This window comes from Aethalodelphis obliquidens, unplaced genomic scaffold (assembly GCF_003676395.1).
Source record: "Aethalodelphis obliquidens isolate GAN/ISIS:26980383/991018 unplaced genomic scaffold, ASM367639v1 scaffold22, whole genome shotgun sequence".
In the NCBI taxonomy this organism is placed as follows: domain Eukaryota; kingdom Metazoa; phylum Chordata; class Mammalia; order Artiodactyla; family Delphinidae; genus Aethalodelphis; species Aethalodelphis obliquidens.
In genome coordinates, this window is record NW_020837966.1 from 27,686,561 (window position 1) to 27,707,929 (window position 21,369).

Here is a 21,369-nt window from a genome sequence, read left to right on the forward strand (position 1 = left end):
GGGCAGAAATCTGTCACAGGAGTCCCTAATTCTTTTGCCTACTTAATAATTCTTTCTGTAGTGAAAACATTGAATGACAATATCATAGTGGCTGACTCTAGCTGTTGTTCTGTTTTGTACCCATGGCTTCTCAAATTGGCCTCACTGAAGAGACCAACAGACACTTGTAGCATTACAAAAGAAAGAAAATGCCTTATACAATGTTTTGCAGACCTAAGTAGCACACTTATTTCAACACTTCCAAAATCAAGTTATGGGCTTCCCTGGTGGCGCAGTGGTTGAGAGTCCGCCAGCCGATGCAGGGGACACGGGTTCGTGCCCTGGTCCGGGAAGATCCCACGTGCCGCGGAGTGGCTAGGCCCGTGAGCCACGGCCGCTGAGCCTGCGCATCCAGAGCCTGTGCTCCGCAACAGCAGAGGCCACAACAGTGAGAGGCCTGAGTACCGCAAAAAAAAAAAAAATCAAGTTAAAGTATACTGCCTGTTCTTAACTTGAGATTTCTACCATGAACGTTCCAGTGGGGGGAAAAATGGCTTAACGTATGTTTTAAAGTATAGGAATACCTTCTTTTATTGTACTTTGCTTTACTGTGTTTCACAGAAATTTCGTTTTTTACAAACTGAAGGTTTTGGCAACCCTGTGTCAAGCGAGTCTAAGAGCACCATTCTTTCAACAGCATTTGCTCATTTCATGTCTGTGTCACATTTTAATGATTCTCACAATGTTTAAAACTTTTTCATTATTCTATTTTTTGTGGTGATCTGTGATCTGTTTTCTTTCTTTTTCTTTTTTTTTTTTTTTTGCGGTACGCGGGCCTCTCACTGTTGTGGCCTCTCCCGTTGCGGAGCACAGGCTCCAGACGCGCAGGCCCAGCGGCCATGGCGCACAGGCCTAGCCGCTCCATGGCATGTGGGATCTTCCCAGACCGGGGCATGAACCTGTGTCCCCTGCATCGGCAGGCGGACTCTCAACCACTGCGCCACCAGGGAAGCCCATGATCAGTGATCTTTGATGTTACTGTTACAACTTGCTGAAGGCTCACATGATGGTTAATTTTTTTAGCAATAAACTATTTTTTAATTAAGGTATGTACATATTTTATTAGACAAAATACTATTGCACACTTAGTAGACTACAGTATAGTGTAAACATAAATTTTACATGCACTGGGAAACAAAATAATCTGTGTGACCCACTTTATTGCAATGTTCACTTTATTATGGTAGTCTGGAACCGAACCCACAATATCTCCGAGATATGTGGGTAGATGGTGCGTGTACACACACACACAAACCCACACATATATTAATAGCTTTTACAGGCTTCTGGAATAAGTAAGTGAGGTTGTGTTTCTTCATGCTTTTGAACAGGATATAAGTTTTCTGTCTGATTTTGTGACAGTTCTTTCTGACATGAGTTATAAAACACACACCATTTAAACCTTTGTATAGTACAAACCAATCAGTAACATCGGGCTTTGAGCCAGAAAGTTCATGCAGGGAACAGCAAGGGCCCCTTAAGAAAAAGTACTATTCAGAGACCCAAGAATAGCACTACCACTTGCCAAGATAATGCTGAGATTAATCTCAAGGAGCAGTGAAAATCTCTTAATGTTTGTGGCAGTGAGAAGTCTCTGCCCTCAAGTGGAGTCCATGTCTCTACAATCAAAGCCAAGATGCACATAGAGAGTGAAGTGAGAGTCTCTCCTCAAGGTTTGTGAAGATCATTTCTACCCAAGTGGAGTGTAAACAGAATGGCTTCCAGGAAAATCTACTGGAATTGGCTTTGACATAGGGTTCCTCTGCTTTTTGTGGGAAAGAGGCTCAGAAAAGTGAAAGACTTTCAGCCTTTCTGGAAGAGAGGAAAGCTTACATTGCCTTTTAAAGAACAGTTCAAGAAGGTAAGAGTAGGAGGAGTTAAAAAAATAGACCTGAAAAACAAAAATCACACTGTTAAATAAAAGTAGTAGAATGGAGGCAGTTTGAAACCTAGGTACAGGGGAAATGAGAAGCAGGTGAAAATTAGGTGCTTAAGGATGTTAAAGAAACTGAACAAAGCCTAAAGCATGCTGTGAATGGTGAAATTACACTTACTTATTAATTTGCATTTACTGGGAGCTGATCTGTATTTTCTAAATTTTCTGCATGCAAATGAATATTTCTTTTTTCTTTTTTATCTTTTTTCTGTAACATCTTTATTGGAGTATAATTGCTTTACAATGGTGTGTTAGTTTCTGCTGTATAACAAAGTGAATCAGCTATACATATACATATATCCCCATATCCCCTCCCTGTTGCGTCTCTCTCCCACCCTCCCTATCCCACCCCTCTAGGTGGTCACAAAGCACCCAGCTGATCGCCTTGTGCTATGCAGCTGCTTCCCACTAGCTATCTATTTTACATTTTGGTAGTATGTATAAGTCCATCCCATTCTCTCACTTCATCCCAGCTTACCCTTTCCCCTTCCCGTGTCCTCAACTCCATTCTCTACATCTGTGTCTTTATTCCTGTCCTGCCCCTAGGTTCATCAAAACCGTTTGTTTTTTTTTTAGATTCCATATATATGTGTTAGCATACGGTATTTTTTTTTCTCTTTCTGACTTGCTTCACTCTGTACGGCAGACTCTAGGTCCATCCACCTCACTACAAATAGTTCAGTTTTGTTTCTTTTTATGGCTGAGTAATATTCTATTGTATATATGTGCCACAACTTCTTTATCCATTCATCTGTTGATGGACACTTAGGTTGATTCCATGTCCTGGCTATTGTAAATAGTGCTACAGTGATCATTGTGGTACATGTCTCTGTTTGAACTTTGGTTTTCCCAGGGTATGTGCCCAGTAGTGGGATTGCTGTGTCATTAGGTAGTTCTATTTTTAGTTTTTTAAGAAACCGCCATACTATTCTCCACAAATGAATATTTCTGTAATATAAAATACAGTACTGTTCTCCATAGTGGCTGTGAAGTAACTGAGAAAGAGAAAAACAAATACCACATGCTAACACATATATAGGGAATCTAAAAAAAGAAAAACAAATGGTTTTGATGAACCTAGGGGCAGGACAGGAATAAAGACGCAGATGTAGAGAATAGAGTTGAGGACACAGGGAGGGTAGAGGGTAAGCTGGGACGAAGTGAGAGAGTGGCATGGACATATATACACTACCAAATGTAAAACAGATAGCGTGGGAAGCAGCTGCTTTGTGACCGCCTAGAAGGGTGGGAGGGAGATACGAGGGGGAGGGGATATGGGGATATATGTATATGTGTAGCTGATTCACTTTGTATACAGCAGAAACTAACACACCATCGTAAAGCAATTATACTCCAATAAAGATGTTAAAAAAAAAATAGATGTCATGTTCAAAAAAAACTTTGCCAAGACCTGTGTCAAGTAGGTATTTTCCTATGTTTTCTTCTAAGAGTTTCATAGTTTCAAGTCTTATATTTAAGTCTTTAATCCATTTTGAATTAAGTTTTGTGAGTGATGTAATAGGGGTCTAGTTTCATTCTTTTACATGTGAATATCCAATTTTCCCAGCACCATTTATTGAAGAGGCCGTCTTTTATCCATTGAGTATTTTTGGCTCCCTTGTCAAATATTAGTTGATTGTATATGCTTAGGTTTATTTCTGGGCTCTAATCTCTGTTACATTGATTTTTGTGTCTGTTTTTTACCCTACTCTTTTGATGAGTATATCTTTATCGTATAAAGATATCCTTTTTGAAATCAGGAAATATGTTGCCTCCCACTTTGCTCTTTCTCAGGATTGTTTTGGCTACTTGGGGTCTTTTGTGGTTCTGTATATATTTTAGCATTGTTTTTTCTATTTCTGTAAGAAATACCATTGAAATCAATTTAATTATAACATATCTCAGTATAGTCCTATTTGGGTTCAACCTATTTGTTGCCCTTTGGGCCTCTTGAGTCTGAATATCTATTTCTCTCCCCAGGTTTGGGGAGTTTTCAGCCATTATTGTTTTAAATATACCATCTGTCCCTTTCCTCCGTCCAGAATTACCATAAAGAGAATATTATTTCTTTGCACTGTGTCTCATAATTCCCATAGACTTTCTTCATTCATTTTCATTCTTTGTTTTTCTTTTTCCCCTCTGACTGGATAATTTCAAATGTCCTATCTTCCAGGTCACTTCTTTTTCTGCACACTCAAGGCTGCATTGAAGCTCTCTGTTGAATTCTTCCTTTCAGTTACTGATTTCTGTGAGGTTTTTTTTTTTATGGTTTCTATTTCTTTGTTGAGCTTCTTGTTTTGTTCATGCATGATTTTCCTTATTTTGTTTAGTTGTCTGTCTTTGTGTTCTTGCATTTCACTTAACTTCTTTAAGAGGATTATTCTGAATTCTTTTTCTAATAGTTCATAGATCTCTATTCCTTAAGGATCAGTTGTTAAAGCTTTATTCGTTTCTTTTGGTGGTCTCTTATTTTTCTGGTTTTTCATGATCCTTGATTCCTTTTGTTGGTGTTTGTGCATTTGAGTAAGTTGTCTCCTCTTCCAGACTGTGCAGGTTTGCTTTGGCAGAGACAGTACTTCACCAGTCAGCTCACTTTGGGCTTCCGGACATGTCTGCTAGTAAATACAGTAAGTCCCCTACATAGAAACGAGTTCCATTCTGAGAGTGTGTTCGTAAGTCCAATTTGTTCCTAAGTCCAACAGAGTTAGCCTAGGTACCCAGCTAACAAATCGGCTATATAGTACTGTACTGTAATAGGTTTATAATACTTTTCACGCACATAATGCATAAAAAATAAACAGGCACAAAAAATAAAACATTTTTAATCTTACAGTACAGTACCTTGAACAGTACGGAATACAGTACAACAGCTGGCATACAGGGGCTGGCATCGAGTGAACAGGCAAGAAGGGTTCTGACTGGAGGAGGGAGAGGAGGTGGGAGACGGTAGAACTGAAGGATCGTCAGCAACAGGAGACGGAGGGCGAGCTGCACTTTCACTCACGCCTGACGCTGATGGCACAGGTTCTGTTTCCTTGCCGGATTCAATTCTATCGACCCTCTTGAAAAAACGATCCAGTGATAACTGGGTAGTAGCTCTTTTTTTCTCATCATAAATGACACGGTAACACTGGATTGCATTCTGAACGGCTGCTGCAACCTTTGTGTACTGTTCTATGTTTGGGTCCCCTGCCTCAAAAACTAACAGTGCCTCTCAAATGAAGAGAATCCCCTTGCCGTTCCCTGTGTTGTGAATCTCTTCACTTCTGCGCTTACTTCTTCCTCTTGTCGCTTCACTCTCTCAATTATTTTCCCTTTTGTTTCCATCGTTATTGTTTGGCACTTCTTAGCAGAACCAGCTGCATCTCCACTACTTTTACGCTTGTTTCTGGACATCCTGGGCTTGAAATAAAAATATTATACTACTGTACTCTATACAGTACTGTACAGTAAAGTACACAAAAGCACAACCACTTGCAGAGGATGCATGCACGTGACAGTGTACCCCAGGCATGTGAACTAACTTATGTGATTGGACATGGGAACGCACATTCGCATCTTTGAAAGTTCGCCGCAACTTGAAGGTTCATATGTAGGGGACTTACTGTACTTAGGCAGATGGGGCCTGCTATTAGGGTTTATTTTGGGGTGAGGTAACTGTTTGAACTGGGGTTGGAATATGCCACTGGCTGAGATTAACTGGATAGAACTGCTGGCTTTGTTCCCTGCCCAAGGGAGGCTATAGGAGGGGCTTTGCAATTGCCTGGATTCTCTGGTCAGGAACTGGGTCCTCTACTCAGCAGTGGATGGGGCTCTAAATTACCTTTTCTGCCCTGGAAGGAGGTCAGGGCAGGACCCAGAGCCAGCACAGCTCACTGTTTGGGGATCCAAATCAGGCAAGAGTCTGCACTAAATTCCTGGTCAGGTGAGGCCACCAGTTTTGCTCTGCAGACAGAGAAAGCCACAGGCTGTGCTTTCTGTTAGTGTCACTGTAAGCAGGGCTATTGATGGCTATGCAGCTTCCCATGTACAGTTCCCTGGCTCAGTGGTCTGAAAGCTGTATTTGGCAATAAGTAGGGCTACTAATTAATTTCCTTGCCCTGGCACAGAGGGAGTAGTTCCAAGGCCACTAAAGTTCTTTGTGGTCTTGACTCGAGCCAGCTCATGCCCCACGTTTCCTGACTGAACAGGGCCACTGGCTCTGCTTTGGTGGTGATCAGCTCTGCTGTGCGCCTCTCGGCTCAGGAGTTGCTGGGTTATGCAGCTTCTAGGTGTTCTTGCCAGTCCTTCCTGTTAGGTAGGACTGGGAGCCACGCTCTGCAAAGAGTGAGGCTGTGTCTCAGGGAGGGCCCACTTCAGGCAACTCCCCAAATTTTCCAAACAGGCTTTCTGGTCTGGAGGGTCCAGGAGCCACGATCCACAGCAGGTAAGGCTCTTATGTCTGGTCATGGACAGATCAGGTGACAGGATGGGCACAACTCCTCATCTGGAGACCCAAGTCAGGCAGACCTGCACTATGCCAAGCTCCTTGGTCAGAATGTGCCCTGAACTTGATTCTGCAGATGAGCAAAGCTGTGGGTTGGGACTACTCCTTGGGCTATGCATGTAGGGACTTGGTCTCCTGGTTGTTGGAATCCCCTCCCTCCTTCTGCATCCCAATCAGATTCCCAGTGGTTGAACCTCACAGAGTTCCCTGCAATCCGCATGGGGAAAAGCAAGATTAGGGACTCCCACGAAGCAACCCACAATGCTGGAGGGGGATGTATGTCATCCCTGGGCTCTCTGTCCCCGTTGGGGGAACCTTAGGCCTGGGAGAGACCTCTCAGTGTGATGCTGTGCCAGCCTGAGGGAGGGCCATTGTGGGTCCGCTCCTCTTACCCATCTAATATAGTCTGTCTTAGTCACTGTGGTGCAAGAGGGTGCTTCAGCCTCCTTCTCACTGGTGTCTCGTCCATGAAAACTTGTTAGTTTTTCTCGTGAGGGGGAGCAAAGTCAGGAACAACTTATGCTACCATCTTGGTGACATCACTCCTGTGATATTAACTTTTTTAAAAGCTAAAATATACTCTTTAGGAGAAATTTCACAGTTTGTGACAAAATTTAATGGCTACTAAATAACTAAAATTTATAGAAAATTCAGTTGGAATTTATACATCCAAAATGACTTCCCAAACTAAACAGGACAGATGTAAGGCTTTTTATATGAATATTACCACTCATGCAGTTCAACTTTATACAGGCAAAAGAGACTATTATTATTTCTTTGGAATAAGAAAGATTTTTATTGGGTTTACTCATGATTTTAAATTCATGTGTGCCCTTCATTCTCTGAGGGCTCAGCTACCACCCTACCTTGCAAAAGGACATTATTAAGTCATCACAAAGTAACTTGTTCTTTAAATACCTTCAGGGAGTTGAATATTTTATTCAGTCACTCAAATATAAGAACTGAATTTACCTGCTTTTATTGAATACTAATGCTGTTGTTGTTCAAACTTTGTGATTGTGCAGATACTTAAGCAGTTGTGAAAGCCATTCAAATGATGTTTGACTATGTTCTAAATCTCTTAGCTCACTTCCCTCTCCCTCCCCAATATGGAATATGACACAAGTAGATAAAGCTGCCTTTGTCAATATTGTAGTCTAGAGAATATAATGTTTTCTGCTTAAAAGGATGGAAAATGTTTTATTATTTGAAGGTTTTAAAATATAATTCTTCAAAAGATATATTTCTTAACATCACAGTGTTTAATATTTTATTAAAGTATAGTTGATTTATATTTTATTAATTTCAGTTATACAGCATAGTGATTCAGTATTTTACAGATTATACTCCATTAAAAGTTATTACAAGATGTGCTTTTCCTTGTTGCTTATGTATTTTATATATAGTAGTTTATATCTCTTAATTCCATACCCCTAGTTTGTCCCTCCCCCTTTCCTTTCCCCATTGGTAATTACTAATTTGTTTTCTATACCTGTGAGTCTGTTTCTGTTTTGCATATACATTTATTTGTAATATTTTTTAGATTCCACATATAAGTGATCTCATACAGTATTTGTCTTTGTCTCGGTTACTCAATATGTTTCTCTTGGTCCATCCACGTTGCTGCAAATATATATCATATATATGCCACACCTTCTTTATCCATTCATCTGTTGATGGGCACTTTTGTTCCTTCCATTATCTTGGCTATTGTAAATAGTGCTTACAGTGTTTAATATTAATGAAATAGATAGTTTTAAGAGCTCAGAATATAAATGAGAATTGTAAATTTATATTCATTGTAATGGTGGTAATATAAACAAATTGGCCATTATGAGATTGACATCACAATAAAGGGTTAGAATAAGGAAACCATGTTATATTATGTGACACTGAAAGGATATTTAATTAGTTGATTATACTGTATTCTTCATCTAAAATCAGCTAGAGAGATATTGGCATGAAGAACTTTTAATTTAAAATATTTGATCTTGAAGACTGACTACAAAAATAACTGGAGGGCTTCCTGGTGGCGCAGTGGTTGAGAGCCCTCCTGCCGATGCAGGGGACACAGGTTCGTGCCTCTGGCCGGGAAGATCCCACATGCCCTGGAGCGTCTGGGCCCGTGAGCCATGGCCGCTGAGACTGCACGTCCGGAGCCTGTGCTCCACAACGGAAGAGGCCACAACAGTAAGAGGCCCGCATATCGCAAAAAAATAAAATAAATAACTGGAAACGTTGAGTTGTAACTAACTTTTAAGTGCATATACTTGGGGTAATTTCTTCCTACAAGTTTAAGTGGTCTTTAGAAACTTTACTGTTCAAAGTAATTTTTTGATTTTTCGGTTGTCAATTTTACTTAGTGGTAATTAAAAACTTTATTTTTATAGTAATGGATTTAGCATGAAGCAGAATGCAAAATTTGAATTATTTGTCTTTAATTTTTGAATTTTATTTTATTTATTTTTTTATACAGTAGGTTCTTATTAGTCATCCATTTTATACACATAAGTGTATACATGTCAATCCCAATTGCCCAATTCATGCCACCCCCACCCGCACCCCCTGTTGCTTTCATCCCTTGGTGTCCATACGTTTGTCCTCTACATTTGTGTCTCAATTTCTGCCCGGCAAACCAGTTCATCTGTACCATTTTTCTAGGTTCCACATATATGCGTTAATATACGATATTTGTTTTTCTCTTTCTGACTTACTACAGTCTGTATGACAGTCTCTAGATCCATCCACATCTTTACAAATGACCCAATTTCGTTCCTTTTTATGGATGAGTAAGATTCCATTGTATATATGAGCAACATCTTCTTTATCCATTCGTCTGTCACTGAGCATTTAGGTTGCTTCCATGACCTGGCTATTGTAAATAGTGCTGCAGTGAACGTTGGGGTGCATGTGGCTTTCTCAATTATGGTTTTCTCTGGGTATATGCCCAGTAGTGGGATTGCTGGGTCATATGGTAATTCCGTTTTTAATTTTTTAAGGAAGCCCCATACTGTTCTCCGTAGTGGCTGTATCAATTTACATTCCCACTAACAGTGCAGGAGGGTTCCCTTTTCTCCACACCCTCTCCAGCATTTGTTGTTTCTAGATTTCCTGATGATGCCCATTCTAACTGGGGTGAGGTGATACCTCACTGTAGTTTTGATTTGCATTTTTCTACTAATTAGTGGTGTTGAGAAGCTTTTCATGTGCTTCTTGGCCATCTGTATGTCTTTGGAGAAAAGTCAGTTTAGGTCTTCTGCCCATTTTTGATTGGGTTGTTTGTTTTTTTGATACTGAGCTGCATGAGCTGCTTGTGTATTTTGGAGATTAATCCTTTGTCAGTTGATTCGTTTGCAAATATGTTCTCCCATTTTCAGGGTGTCTTTTCATCTTGTTTATGGTTTCCTTTGCTGTGCAAAAGCTTTTAAGTTTCATTAGGTCCCATTTGTTTATTTTTGTTTTTATTTCCATTACTCTAGGAGGTGGATCAAAAAAGATCTTGCTGTGATTTATGTGAAAGAGTGTTCTTCTTATGTTTTCCTCTAAGAGTTTTATAGTGTCCAGTCTTACATTTAGATCTCTAATCCATTTTGAATTTATTTTTGTGTATGGTGTTAGGGAGTGTTCTAATTTCATTCTTTTACATGTAGCTGTCCAGTTTTCCCTGCACCACTTACCGAACAGACTGTCTTTTCTCCATTGTATATCCTTGCCTCCTTGGTAACAGATTAGTTGACCATAGGTGCGTGGGTTTATTTCTGGGCTTTCTATCCTGTTCCATTGATCTATATTTCTGTTTTTGTGCCAGTACCATATTGTCTTGATTACTGTAGCTTTGTCTGAAGTCAGGGAGCCTGATTCTTCCAGTTCCATGTTTTTCCCTCAAGACTTCTTTGGCTATTTGAGGTCTTTTGTGTCTCCATACAAATTTTAAGATTTTTTGTTCTAGTTCTGTAATAAATGCCATTGGTAATTTGATATGGATCGCATTGAATCTGTAGATTGCATTGGGTAGTATAGTCATTTTCACAATATTGATTCTTCCAATCCAAGGACAGGGTATATCTCTCCATCTGTTTTTATCATCTTTAATTTCATCAGTGTCTTATAGTTTTCTGCATACAGGTCTTTTGTCTCCCTAGGTAGGTTTATTCCTAGGTATTTTATTCTTTTTGTTGCAATAGTAAATGGGAGTGTTTCCTTAATTTCTCTTTCTTATCTTTCACTGTTAGTGTATAGGAATGCAAGAGATTTCTGTGCATTAATTTGTATCCTGCAACTTTACCAAATTCATTGATTAGCTCTAGTAGTTTTCTGGTGGCATCTTTAGCATTCTCTATGTATAGTATCATGTCATCTGTAAACAGTGACTGTTTTACTTCTTCTTTTCCAATTTGTATTCCTTTTATTTATTTTTCTTCTTTGATTGCCGTGGCTGGGACTTCCAAAACTATGTTGAATAATAGTGGCGGGAGTGGACATCCTTGTCTTGTTCCTGATCTTAGAGGAAATGCTTTCAGTTTTTCACCATTCAGAATGATGTTTGCTATGGGTTTTTCATATATGGCCTTTATTATATTGAGGTAGGTTCCCTCTATGCCCACTTTCTGGAGAGTTTTTATCACAAATGGTGTTGAATTTTGTTAAAAGCTTTTTCTGCATCTATTGAGATGATCATATGGTTTTTCTTCTTTAATTTGTTAATATGGCGTATCACATTGATTCATTTGCATATATTGAAGAATCCTTGCATCCCTGGGATAAATCCCACTTGATCATGGCATATGATCCTTTTAGTGTTCTGTTGGATTCTGTTTGCTAGTATTTTGTTGAGGATTTTTGCATCTATATTCATCAGTGATATTGGTCTGTAATTTTCTTTTTTTGTAGTATCTTTGTCTGGTTTCAGTATCAGGGTGATGGTGGCCTTATAGAATGAGTTTGGGAGTGTTCCTTCCTCTGCAGTTCTTTGGAAGAGTTTGAGAAGGATGGGTGTTAGCTCTTCTCTAAATGTTTGATACAATTCACCTGTGAAGCTCTCCGGTCCTGGACTTTTGTTTGTTGGAAGATTTTTAATCACAGTTTCAATTTCATTGCTTGTGTTTGATCTGTTCATATTTTCTGTTTCTTCCTGGTTCAGTCTTGGAAGGTTATACCTTTCTAAAAAATTGTTCATTTCTTCCAGGTTGTCCATTTTATTGACATAGAGTTGCTTGTAGTAGTCTCTTAAGATGCTTTGTATTTCTGTGGTGTCTGTTGTAACTTCTCCTTTCTCATTTCTAATTTTATTGATTTGAGTCCTCTCCCTCTTTTTCTTGATGAGTCTGGCTAATGGTTTATCAATTTTGTTTATCTTCTCAAAGAACCAGCTTTTAGTTTTATTGATATTTGCTATTGTTTTCTTTGTTTCTATTTCATTTATTTCTGCTCTGATCTTTATGATTTCTTCCCTTCTGCTAACTTTGGGTTTTGTCTGTTCTTCTTTCTCTAGTTCTTTTAGGTGTAAGTTTAGATTGTTTGAGATTTTTCTTGTTTCTTGAGGTTGCCTTGTATAGCTATAAACTTTCCGCTTAGAACACTTTTGCTGCATCCCATAGGTTTTGGATTGTTGTGTTTTCATTGTCATTTGTCTCTAGGTAGTGTTTGATTTCCTCTTTGATTTCTTCAGTGCTCTCTTCCTTATTTAGTAACGCATTGTTTAGCTTCCATGTGTTTGTGTTTTTTACGTTGTTTTCCCTGTAATTGATTTCTAATCTCATAGCATTGTGGTCAGAAAAGATGCTTGATATGATTTCAGTTTTCTTAAATTTACTGAGACTTGATTTGTGACCCAAGATGTGATCTATCCTGGGGAATGTTCTGTGAGCACTTGAGAAGAGTGTAATCTGCTGTTTTGGGGTGGAATGTCCAATAAATATCAATTAAATCTATCTGTTCTATTGTGTCATTTAAAGCTTGTGTTTACTTATTAATTTTCTGTTTGGATGACCTGTCCATTGGTGTAAGTGAGGTGTTAAAGTCCCCCACTATTATTGTGTTACTGTTGATATCCACCCTTAAAGCTGTTAGCAGTTGCCTTATGTATTTAGTTACTCGTATGTTGGGTGCATATATATTTATAATTGTTATGTCGTCTTCTTGGTTTGATCCCTTGATCATTATATAGTGTCCTTCCTTGTCTCTTGTAACATTCTTTATTTTAAAGTCTATTTTATCTGATATGAGTATTGCTACACAAGCTTTCTTTTGATTTCCATTTGTATGGAATATCTTTTTCCATCCCCTCACTTTCAGTCTGTATGTGTCCCTAGGTCTGAAGTGGGTCTGTTGTAGAGGGCATATATATGGGTCTTGTTTTTGTATCCATTCAGTAAGCCTGTGTCTTTTGTTGCATTTAATCCATTCACGTTTAAGGTAATTATCGATATATATGTTTCTATTATCATTTTCTTAATTGTTTTGTTTTTGTAGGTCCTTTTCTTTTCTTGTGTTTCCCAGTAAGAGAAGTTCCTTTAGCCTTTGTTGTAGAGCTGGTTTGGTGGTGCTGAATTCTCTTAGCTTTTGCTTGTCTGTAAAGCTTTTGATTTCTCCATCGAATCTGAATGAGATCCTTGCTGGGTACAGTAACCTTGGTTGTAGGTTCTTCCCTTTCATCCCTTTAAGTATATCATGCCACTCCCTTCTGGCTTGTACAGTTTCTGCTGAGAAATCAGCTGTTAACCTTATGGTAGTTCCCTTGTATGTTATTTGTCATTTTTCCCTTGCTGCTTTCAATAAGTTTTCTTTGTTTTTAATTTTTGCCAATTTGATTACCATTTGTCTCTGTGTGTTTCTCCTGTATGGGACTCTCTGCGCTTCCTGGTCTTGGGTGGCTATTTCCTTTCCCATGTTAGGGAAGTTTTCGACTATAGTCTCTTAAAATATTTTCTGGGGTCCTTTCTCTGTCTCTTCTCCCTCTGGGACCCATATAATGCACATATTGTTGCGTTCAATGTTGTCCCAGAAGTGTCTTAGGCTGTCTTCATTTCTTTTCATTCTTTTTTCTTTATTCTGTTCTGCAGCAGTGAATTCCACCATTCTGTCTTCCAGGTTACTTATCCGTTCTTCTGCCTCATTTATTCTGCTATTGATTCCTTCTAGTGTATTTTTCATTTCAGTTATTGTATTGTTCATCTTTGTTTGTTTGTTCTTTAATTCTTCTAGGTCTTTTTAAACATTTCTTGCATCTTCTCGATCTTTGCCTCCATTCTATTTCTGAGGTCCTGGATCATCTTCACTATCATTATTTTGAATTCTTTTTCTGGAAGGTTGCCTATCTCCACTTCACTTAGTTGTTTTTCTGGCGTTTTATCTTGTTCCTTCATCTGGTACATAGCCCTCTGCCTTTTCATCTTGTCTATCTTTCTGTGAGTGTGGTTTTTGTTCCACAGGCTGCACAATTGTAGTTCTTCTTGCTTCTGCTATCTGCCCTCTGGTTCAAGGTAATTTTATTTAATTGCGAATAGTCTCTGTCACATGACCAGACAAGCAAAATTGTCAAGTACAGTATTGGTACCTGCGCTCCACCATCTTTCTCAATAGATAGATAGATAACATAGATACACACACATCCCTATTCTTGGGCTGTAGAGAGAGTGTAATCATTTAAATTAAAGCATTTTCCTTTTGTTAATCTGTCATCCTCAAATATCAACATCATTGTCCTAGTGCACTAAAGATATTTTATTATCCAAATAAACATGAACAATTAAAAGCTTTCTTTTAGCATATGAAATTTTTAAATCCTTTATTCAAAATAAAGAGCATATTTTTATTTTTAAAAATAGCAATTGCTTAAAATATTAATCAGCTAATCATTGTTTACTTTCACTTAGAGTCTGTTTCAATTCAGCAGAGTAATACTAGAGTATATATTCAAGGAAGTTTTTTATTACTTTTTCTCTTCATCTCAGTTCTCTTTTACAATGTCAGATACGATGTCACTGAAAGATAGACCTCTATCACAGTAGAGATGTAAAAATCTTCATTTATGTCTTCTTTGGACTTTAGTATAAATTACAATATAGTTAATGATTAGGATAGAGCATGGTATAGTATATAGTTAGTATAAAAATAATAGCATGTGATTAGTATTTGGTCAGCTGCATTATATACAATGTATGTATATCCCTTGAATAATAACCAGTTGTAGAAAAATATAATATTTTGTTTGAAAAAAGTACAACAGTAGTTATTTTATATTCATGTGTGTATGTTGAGTTCTTTGTTTCTCTTTGTTCCCAGTTGGGAACAGCTTTCACCTGAAAGTTTTCAGTTTAATTGGTCAGTATTTTTCATATGTACTGAATTATTTTTATACACCACTGGATATTAGATATAAATGGCTTAGAAAAACTAAAACAGTCATAACTGTACAGTCATAATTATATTGTTGTGTGAAATGTTTCTGTAATATAGTCTGCATCAATAGACTGTAGTGTTTGAAATCAACTGATTGAGCTATTACTCAATTGCCATATATAGAGTGTCTCTGCCTATCATATACCTGCTAGCCTGGGCACTAAGCACCTAGAGTCAGAACACAGGAAGTAGGGAAATTAAGTCATGCTTTCCAAAAGACATGTAGCACAAGAAATAGGATTTTATTTCACTCTTATGTTCCTTTTGTAAAAAACGCAGATGTACTTGGCATAAACTTGCTATAATGATGTGGAATTTGTTGACATAAATATATGGTAAGTATATTTTTTGGCATGAGATTAAAAGGTACCTATTACCAAAGGAAACATTTTTGGCTCTCTTATCCTTTACTACATTGTTCTCCAGTACTTCTCCTGTTGTCAAAGTTGGTTATTGCTTTGCCATTTTCTCATAATGTACATTATCTGACCATCATATATTTATGTATTGCAGAAAAAAATATTTAAGTGGTTCTAAAGATCTGTTACTAATTTTCTAGTTTGTAGGATTCTGAGTCATTTTCTTTTGTATGTGTCAGGTAATAATTATTTTACCAGTTTAGACATGTTCACCAATTTGTATCTTCAACTCACAGTTACATTTCAAGAAATCTCACAAATGCACTTTAAATAGTTTTCCCTTCATTGGCCCAATGCTAAATGGGGTTGAACTTAATTGACAAGAGCTTCCATTGATTTACTTATTTTTATCATGTTCATTGTTGCATTTCAAAAATAGAAGAATTGTCTTCTTTCTGGCTTTTTATGTAACATTATTTAGAATGTTTCATTGTCAGTTTTTCCCCAACTCCAAATCTTTTTTTTTCCACTTTTAATTTGAATTTAAGTAGCTAATTCTAGAACTCAACTTCATCTTTCATTTTCGTAGCATCTTTCACTTTTCTTTAAATGATTTATACAATGCCTAAATGTAATTGTTATTTCCTGTTTGTATGCTTTTTCCATTAAATCATTTATTTCTCTGTTTTTTCAAGTTTCAAAATGATTTTCTTTGAAGGAAGGTGTCTTTTGTACAGTGGAATGAAACTCTGTCTTTTTTTTTTTTTTAGTGAAAGAGCTGACACATACATTTTTTCTCCTATGTTAAGGTCTTTCTTTTTAAATTTTTTAATTTTTTTAACATCTTTTTTGGAGTATAATTGCTTTACAATGGTGTGTTAGTGTCTGCTTTATAACAAAGTGAATCAGTTATACATATATCCCCATATCTCCTCCCTCTTGAGTCTTCCTCCCACCCTCCCTATCTCACCCCTTTGCCTTTTAAAACCACAGCCCATTCTCTAGAAAGAGTAATAATAGGGGAGATAGAAAGCTAATTACTGCACTTGATAATGTTAGGCAAGTAAGAGACTGTCAGGTAAAAGAGTGCTTTATCTTTTAAGAGTTTTTTTTTTTTTTTTTTTTTTAAGGAAGAAAGACTATTAAGCAAGTTTCCTTTTCCCCCCAGTGCTTTCTGATTGTTGCGTGTTTTTCTGTGGGTGATGTTAAAGTTCATTTTTCCTGATCAACTTCAAGAAATTTTCTTCACCCTGCTCCTTTATAGGTATTCTTATCTGGTAATGCTGACCATCAACATACAAGATACCTATGGGCTGCACATACCTTTGTCTTCATCTTGGCTATGTTTTAGTATTATTATTTGTTCAAGGTATTCTGTTTTTAAAGCTGGTTTCTTATATAATGAAACTGCACAAAATTACTGTCTCTAAGAAATAACATTTTCTTCCACTGAGCACAAAAACATCTTTACACACATCTTTGACGTTTTCATGCAGTTCTTTCAAGAGGAACTAATGTTGATGACTTCCAGTATTTTAGCATCCGACTGCTTCTGTAGCTTTGGAAGTTAAAGGTTTTTTTGAATTTTTATTTTGTTAGTTTTTTGGTTTTTTTTTTTTTAATTCATGTTGTTGCATCTACTTCCTACGAGTTGCACCTGATTTTTTCCAATTCATTCATAAGGCTGCAGACATAGCATATTCTTTGTCATCATGGAAAAACTCTGCAGCTCTGGAGATGTTCAGTCGACACTGTGTGACAATTCTAGCAACATACTTCCTTTCTTCCCTTCCTAAGCTCTTAATTCATATTTATTCTTCAGTGCATACTAGGTGCTATGTCTCATGAAAGGGATGTAGATCATGAAAGGAATGTAAAAGATTGTCCATTCCCTTAAAGAAGTGCACAGTTCAATTGGGGGGATAAGGTGCCAACTTATTTAAAGGAATTTTTGAAAAAAATCAGAGAAGACTTCCTTTTCCTTGACAGGCTTCAAATCCAATATGTCCCTTAGTTGAGTCAGTGGGTGATAGTTAAGAATGCTCAAACATTCAGTAAGGATTTTCAGAAGATGTTTTGCAATCACTCAATGATCAGCTATTATCCTTTATTGGTGAGGCCTCTTTCTCTCTTTCAAGTGTTTAAATATACAATTCAAAGTAGAGATCCTTCCCACTCGCACTCAAAACAAATAGCACATGAGGGCAATTTTGTTTTATTTATATGTAGATATGATGGTTAATTTTATGTGTCAGTTTGGCTGCACCACGTGTCCAGATATTTGGCTAAACATTGTATCTGGTTGTGTAGGTAAAGGTGTTTCCAGATGAGATAGAAGAGATTAGCATATGAATTGATGGACTGATTAAATCAGATTGCCCTCCCCAAAGAGGGTAGACCTCAACCAATCCACTGAAGCCCTGGATAGAAAAAAAAGCAGAGAAAGGGAGAATTCACTCTCTCTGCCTGACTTCTTGTGATGAGACATCGATGTTCTTCTGCCCTCAGATTGGAATGTGTACCGTTGGCTCTCCTGGATCTCTAATTTGTGGAGGGACAATCATGGGACTTCTAGCCTCCATCATTCTGTGAGCCAATGTCTTATAATAAGTGTTTTTAAATGTATACATATATATCCCATATTGGTTCTGTTTCTCTGGAGAACCCTGATTAGTACAGTAGAAATACCAAAAATATAGTTTTTACATTTATGTAGAGAATATACATACATATTATTCCTCACAGTTTATTTACACATCAAATATATATAAATATTTTATTTTTATTGATAGACTATATGACACATTCTATGGTTAATATATAGAGCATATGCATGTTTGATATTTACATAAATATAATTATAAATATGCTCTGTATTTGTAGAATAAAATATTCTAATTTTGTAGACTATTTTAATATTATATATTTATAGAGCATAAGAACATATGAGTGAATTATATATATTAATATATATGTATAAAACATGCACACATATTCTAAACCCAGTGTTTTCCAAATTTTTCTGAAGATAAAAATTACTTAAAGTCATTTTTTTAAAAACATAAAAACACATTTCTGGATTCCAGTGCATACCTACTAAATCATAATTTCGAGAAATAAGGCCTGGTGATCTTCATATTTAATAATTACCGATGATGATTTTTATTAGAGAGATCAACAGCCAATGTACTCTAGTTGACACAGCTTGGCTTGCTGTTTTCAAGCACTTTGCCAGATGGCTACCACCCAGCTTTCCACGCTAATGTCCTATGACTCTCCTCATCTTTTTTGTAGCCACATAGCACAAGACCCCAACAGTATCCATGCTTTCAAGTCTTTCCACTTGATATTTCCTCTTCTTAGAATGGCCTCCCCTTTCTCTTTCTTCACCAGTCAAATTCTTCACAGTCTTTTAGACTCCACTGAAATATCAGCCTCTCTGGGAGACTTCCTTGAGTCTACAGTACAGAGTTTATGTTAATAAAAATAGTCAATAACTTTTTAAGTTGCTTTCATGGACTACATACCTAGCAAAACACTTTACTCACATTTCCTCATTAAGCTGCGTATCATGACCTCTATGCTTAGGTGTCTTTATTGTCCCTATTTTGCAAAGGGGGATAATGAGGCTTAGAGTAATTAGTTTACCAAGTTCACAGAGCTATAATGATACACACAGGATTCAAACTCAGGTCTAAGAGTTGCTGGAGTTTGTGCTCTTAACTCCCTACTTTGGGATGTTGTGAGACAGTAACTCAAATTTTGAAGAATGAGAGAGACTCATGTTGATGTCATTATTGACCAAAACTCATTTATTCACTCAATGTCTGATAAACTTATGTCATGGAACAAATATTATTCAGATATCAATATACTGTTTGCACATTATCTGGAGGGAAAATGAAAGACTTTGTTCTATACTTGCTCTGATACTATACTGTGACCTGAAGTGAGAATTACGAGGTGGAAACTGTCTCATAGTTTAAATGTTGAGCATTTGATGCTGCTGTCACTGCTGTAGTGTTAGGACTGTTCATCCTGAAACCAGTGAGACTTGGATCTAAATTCTACCTGTGCCACTCATTGCTTGTTTCAGACTATGACCAAGACAGTTAAAGTCTACCGAGTTCATTTTTATTCATCTGTATAATGGAATTAATCATTTATAACTAAGGTTGATTAATTTTTGTAATTTTTTTTAATTTTGGGAATTTAAAAATATATACATAATTAAAGAGAAAGATCTTATATATGGTTATCTACCCATGACCCAGTTTAAACAATGATCAATTCATTGTCAATTTTGTTTCTTTATATCTTTACAATTAGGGTTGGTTGAGGATTAGATTAAATAATTTTCTTAAGCACAGTGCCTGGCACATGATACGTACATAATCAATTTGAATTAATTTTGTTTTAAAGAAATGAACATCGAGTAGTATTTCATGGTCCATTTTTCAAACCTGTTTTCCATTTCCAGTCAAAAAATTTCACTTTGAAAATTAGAGAGAAGGAGTAGAAAGTAAAAAGTAGAAAGTAAAGTTTGGGTGTTTTCTGCTTTTTTTCTCCCTTTTAGTCAGATGCTAGAGTCAAAACAAGCTCAGGTACCCCACGTACAAGTGGCTTAAACTAAACAAAACCCATCTATCAGAACTAGAGGATTTTTCATATGGGTTCCCACGTGGCCTCTTTCCATGAGTTTCTGCTCTCTGTCCTCAGTTTCTCTGCCAGCACTCGTGGTGCTCCATACTTGGCTACTGCCCTCTTCTCCTCACACGCCTGGTGTAACCTCCAGCTCTTCTTACTGCTCCTCAGGACCTCTCTATGCAGTTGGTATCTATTTTTATTCTGCACCTCTATTGTGCCCTGAACTATAATGCCCTTGCAACCTGTGGTTTGATTTTTCTTTTTTCCTTATTTTCTCATAAATTGGACCCAAATCTCCAACAAAATCTTTCCAGCTATTTTTCATTTTCTCATCTGCTTTCTTGGTAACCAGTACTGAGAGCCCTACGTGAGAAACTGTCCCTTCTCTTAAACACAATTTCCTTTTTGTCTCTTATATATACTGTTCATGTTTGTAATGCACCAAAAGTTATAAAGAGTCAAACAGACAGAAGCCTTTTTTGTGAGTGGGTGCCAGAAGCATTTTGCTTGTACATGCATGGTGGATGTCCAAAGAGCATGCCAGGAGTTACTGAATCAGGACATGAAATTACTAAAAGGGGGAAAAAAAAGTAATTTGACTGCACTTAACCTTCTTCCCTGCATTATTATATTTCTCTACTTCATAAAGCGTTGGCATACATTTTATATACACACTCTGAGTATTGAAACGGTCTCAAAGCAGTGTCTCACACAATAGTGCGATGATGTTCTGTCCTTGTTGCACTCACATTTCTTATGCAATTATGTCCATTTTAGCTATTTATATAAAGAAATAACAAATGTGAATGAACCCTAAGCAAAATTTTGCAATAGGCTTTATCATCAACCTCTAACCACTCCTAACTCCTCTACATCCCCCAATTTTACCCCATTTGAGACACTTACTAAGCATTCATAAAGATTTCAGCATGTTCGAGTTATTTATCATCTTACCTCCAAACCCATCAAAACCTGAAATCAGAATAGACCTGATATCAGAGCCTTAGCTTTGGAATCAGTTACGTCTGACTACAACACCAAGCCCTGGCCATTGCTATTAGTATAACCCATAGTAATTTATTTATTTCCCACTATTTACCTTATTTAACATCCCTTATCATTTTCTTTTCCTTCTCTATAAATGGGGATAATAATAGTACCTGTTTCTCATAGACTGTTGTGAGGACTACATAAAATGTTATATTAGAAGTGCCAGGGCGTCCCTGGTGGCTCAGTGGTTAAGAATCCGCCTGCCAATGTAGGGGACACGGGTTTGAGCCCTGGTCCCAGAAGATCCCACATGACGCAGAGCAACTAAGCCCTGAACCACAACTACTGAAGCCCGCGCGCCTAGAGCCCGTGCTCCACAACAAAGAGGAGCCACTGCAATGAGAAATCTGCGCACCACAACAAAGAGTAGCCGCTGCTCGCTGCAACGAGAGAAAACCCACGCACAGCAATGAAGACCCAATGCAGCCAAAAATAAATAAAATAAAATAAAT

At 37.3% G+C, this 21,369-nt stretch overlaps 1 long non-coding RNA gene across 1 annotated transcript in view; it reads left to right on the forward strand.

Moving 5' to 3' along the window:
- The first annotated feature begins 1,129 nt into the window (after positions 1-1,129).
- The window catches only part of LOC113628164 (uncharacterized), a 22,835-nt gene continuing 2,595 nt past the window's right edge, over positions 1,130-21,369 (forward strand). Inside the window, exons 1-2 of the long non-coding RNA XR_003435904.1 lie at positions 1,130-1,259; positions 18,342-18,346. This is a non-coding gene — a long non-coding RNA (uncharacterized LOC113628164). The remainder of the gene's footprint in view (positions 1,260-18,341; positions 18,347-21,369) is intronic.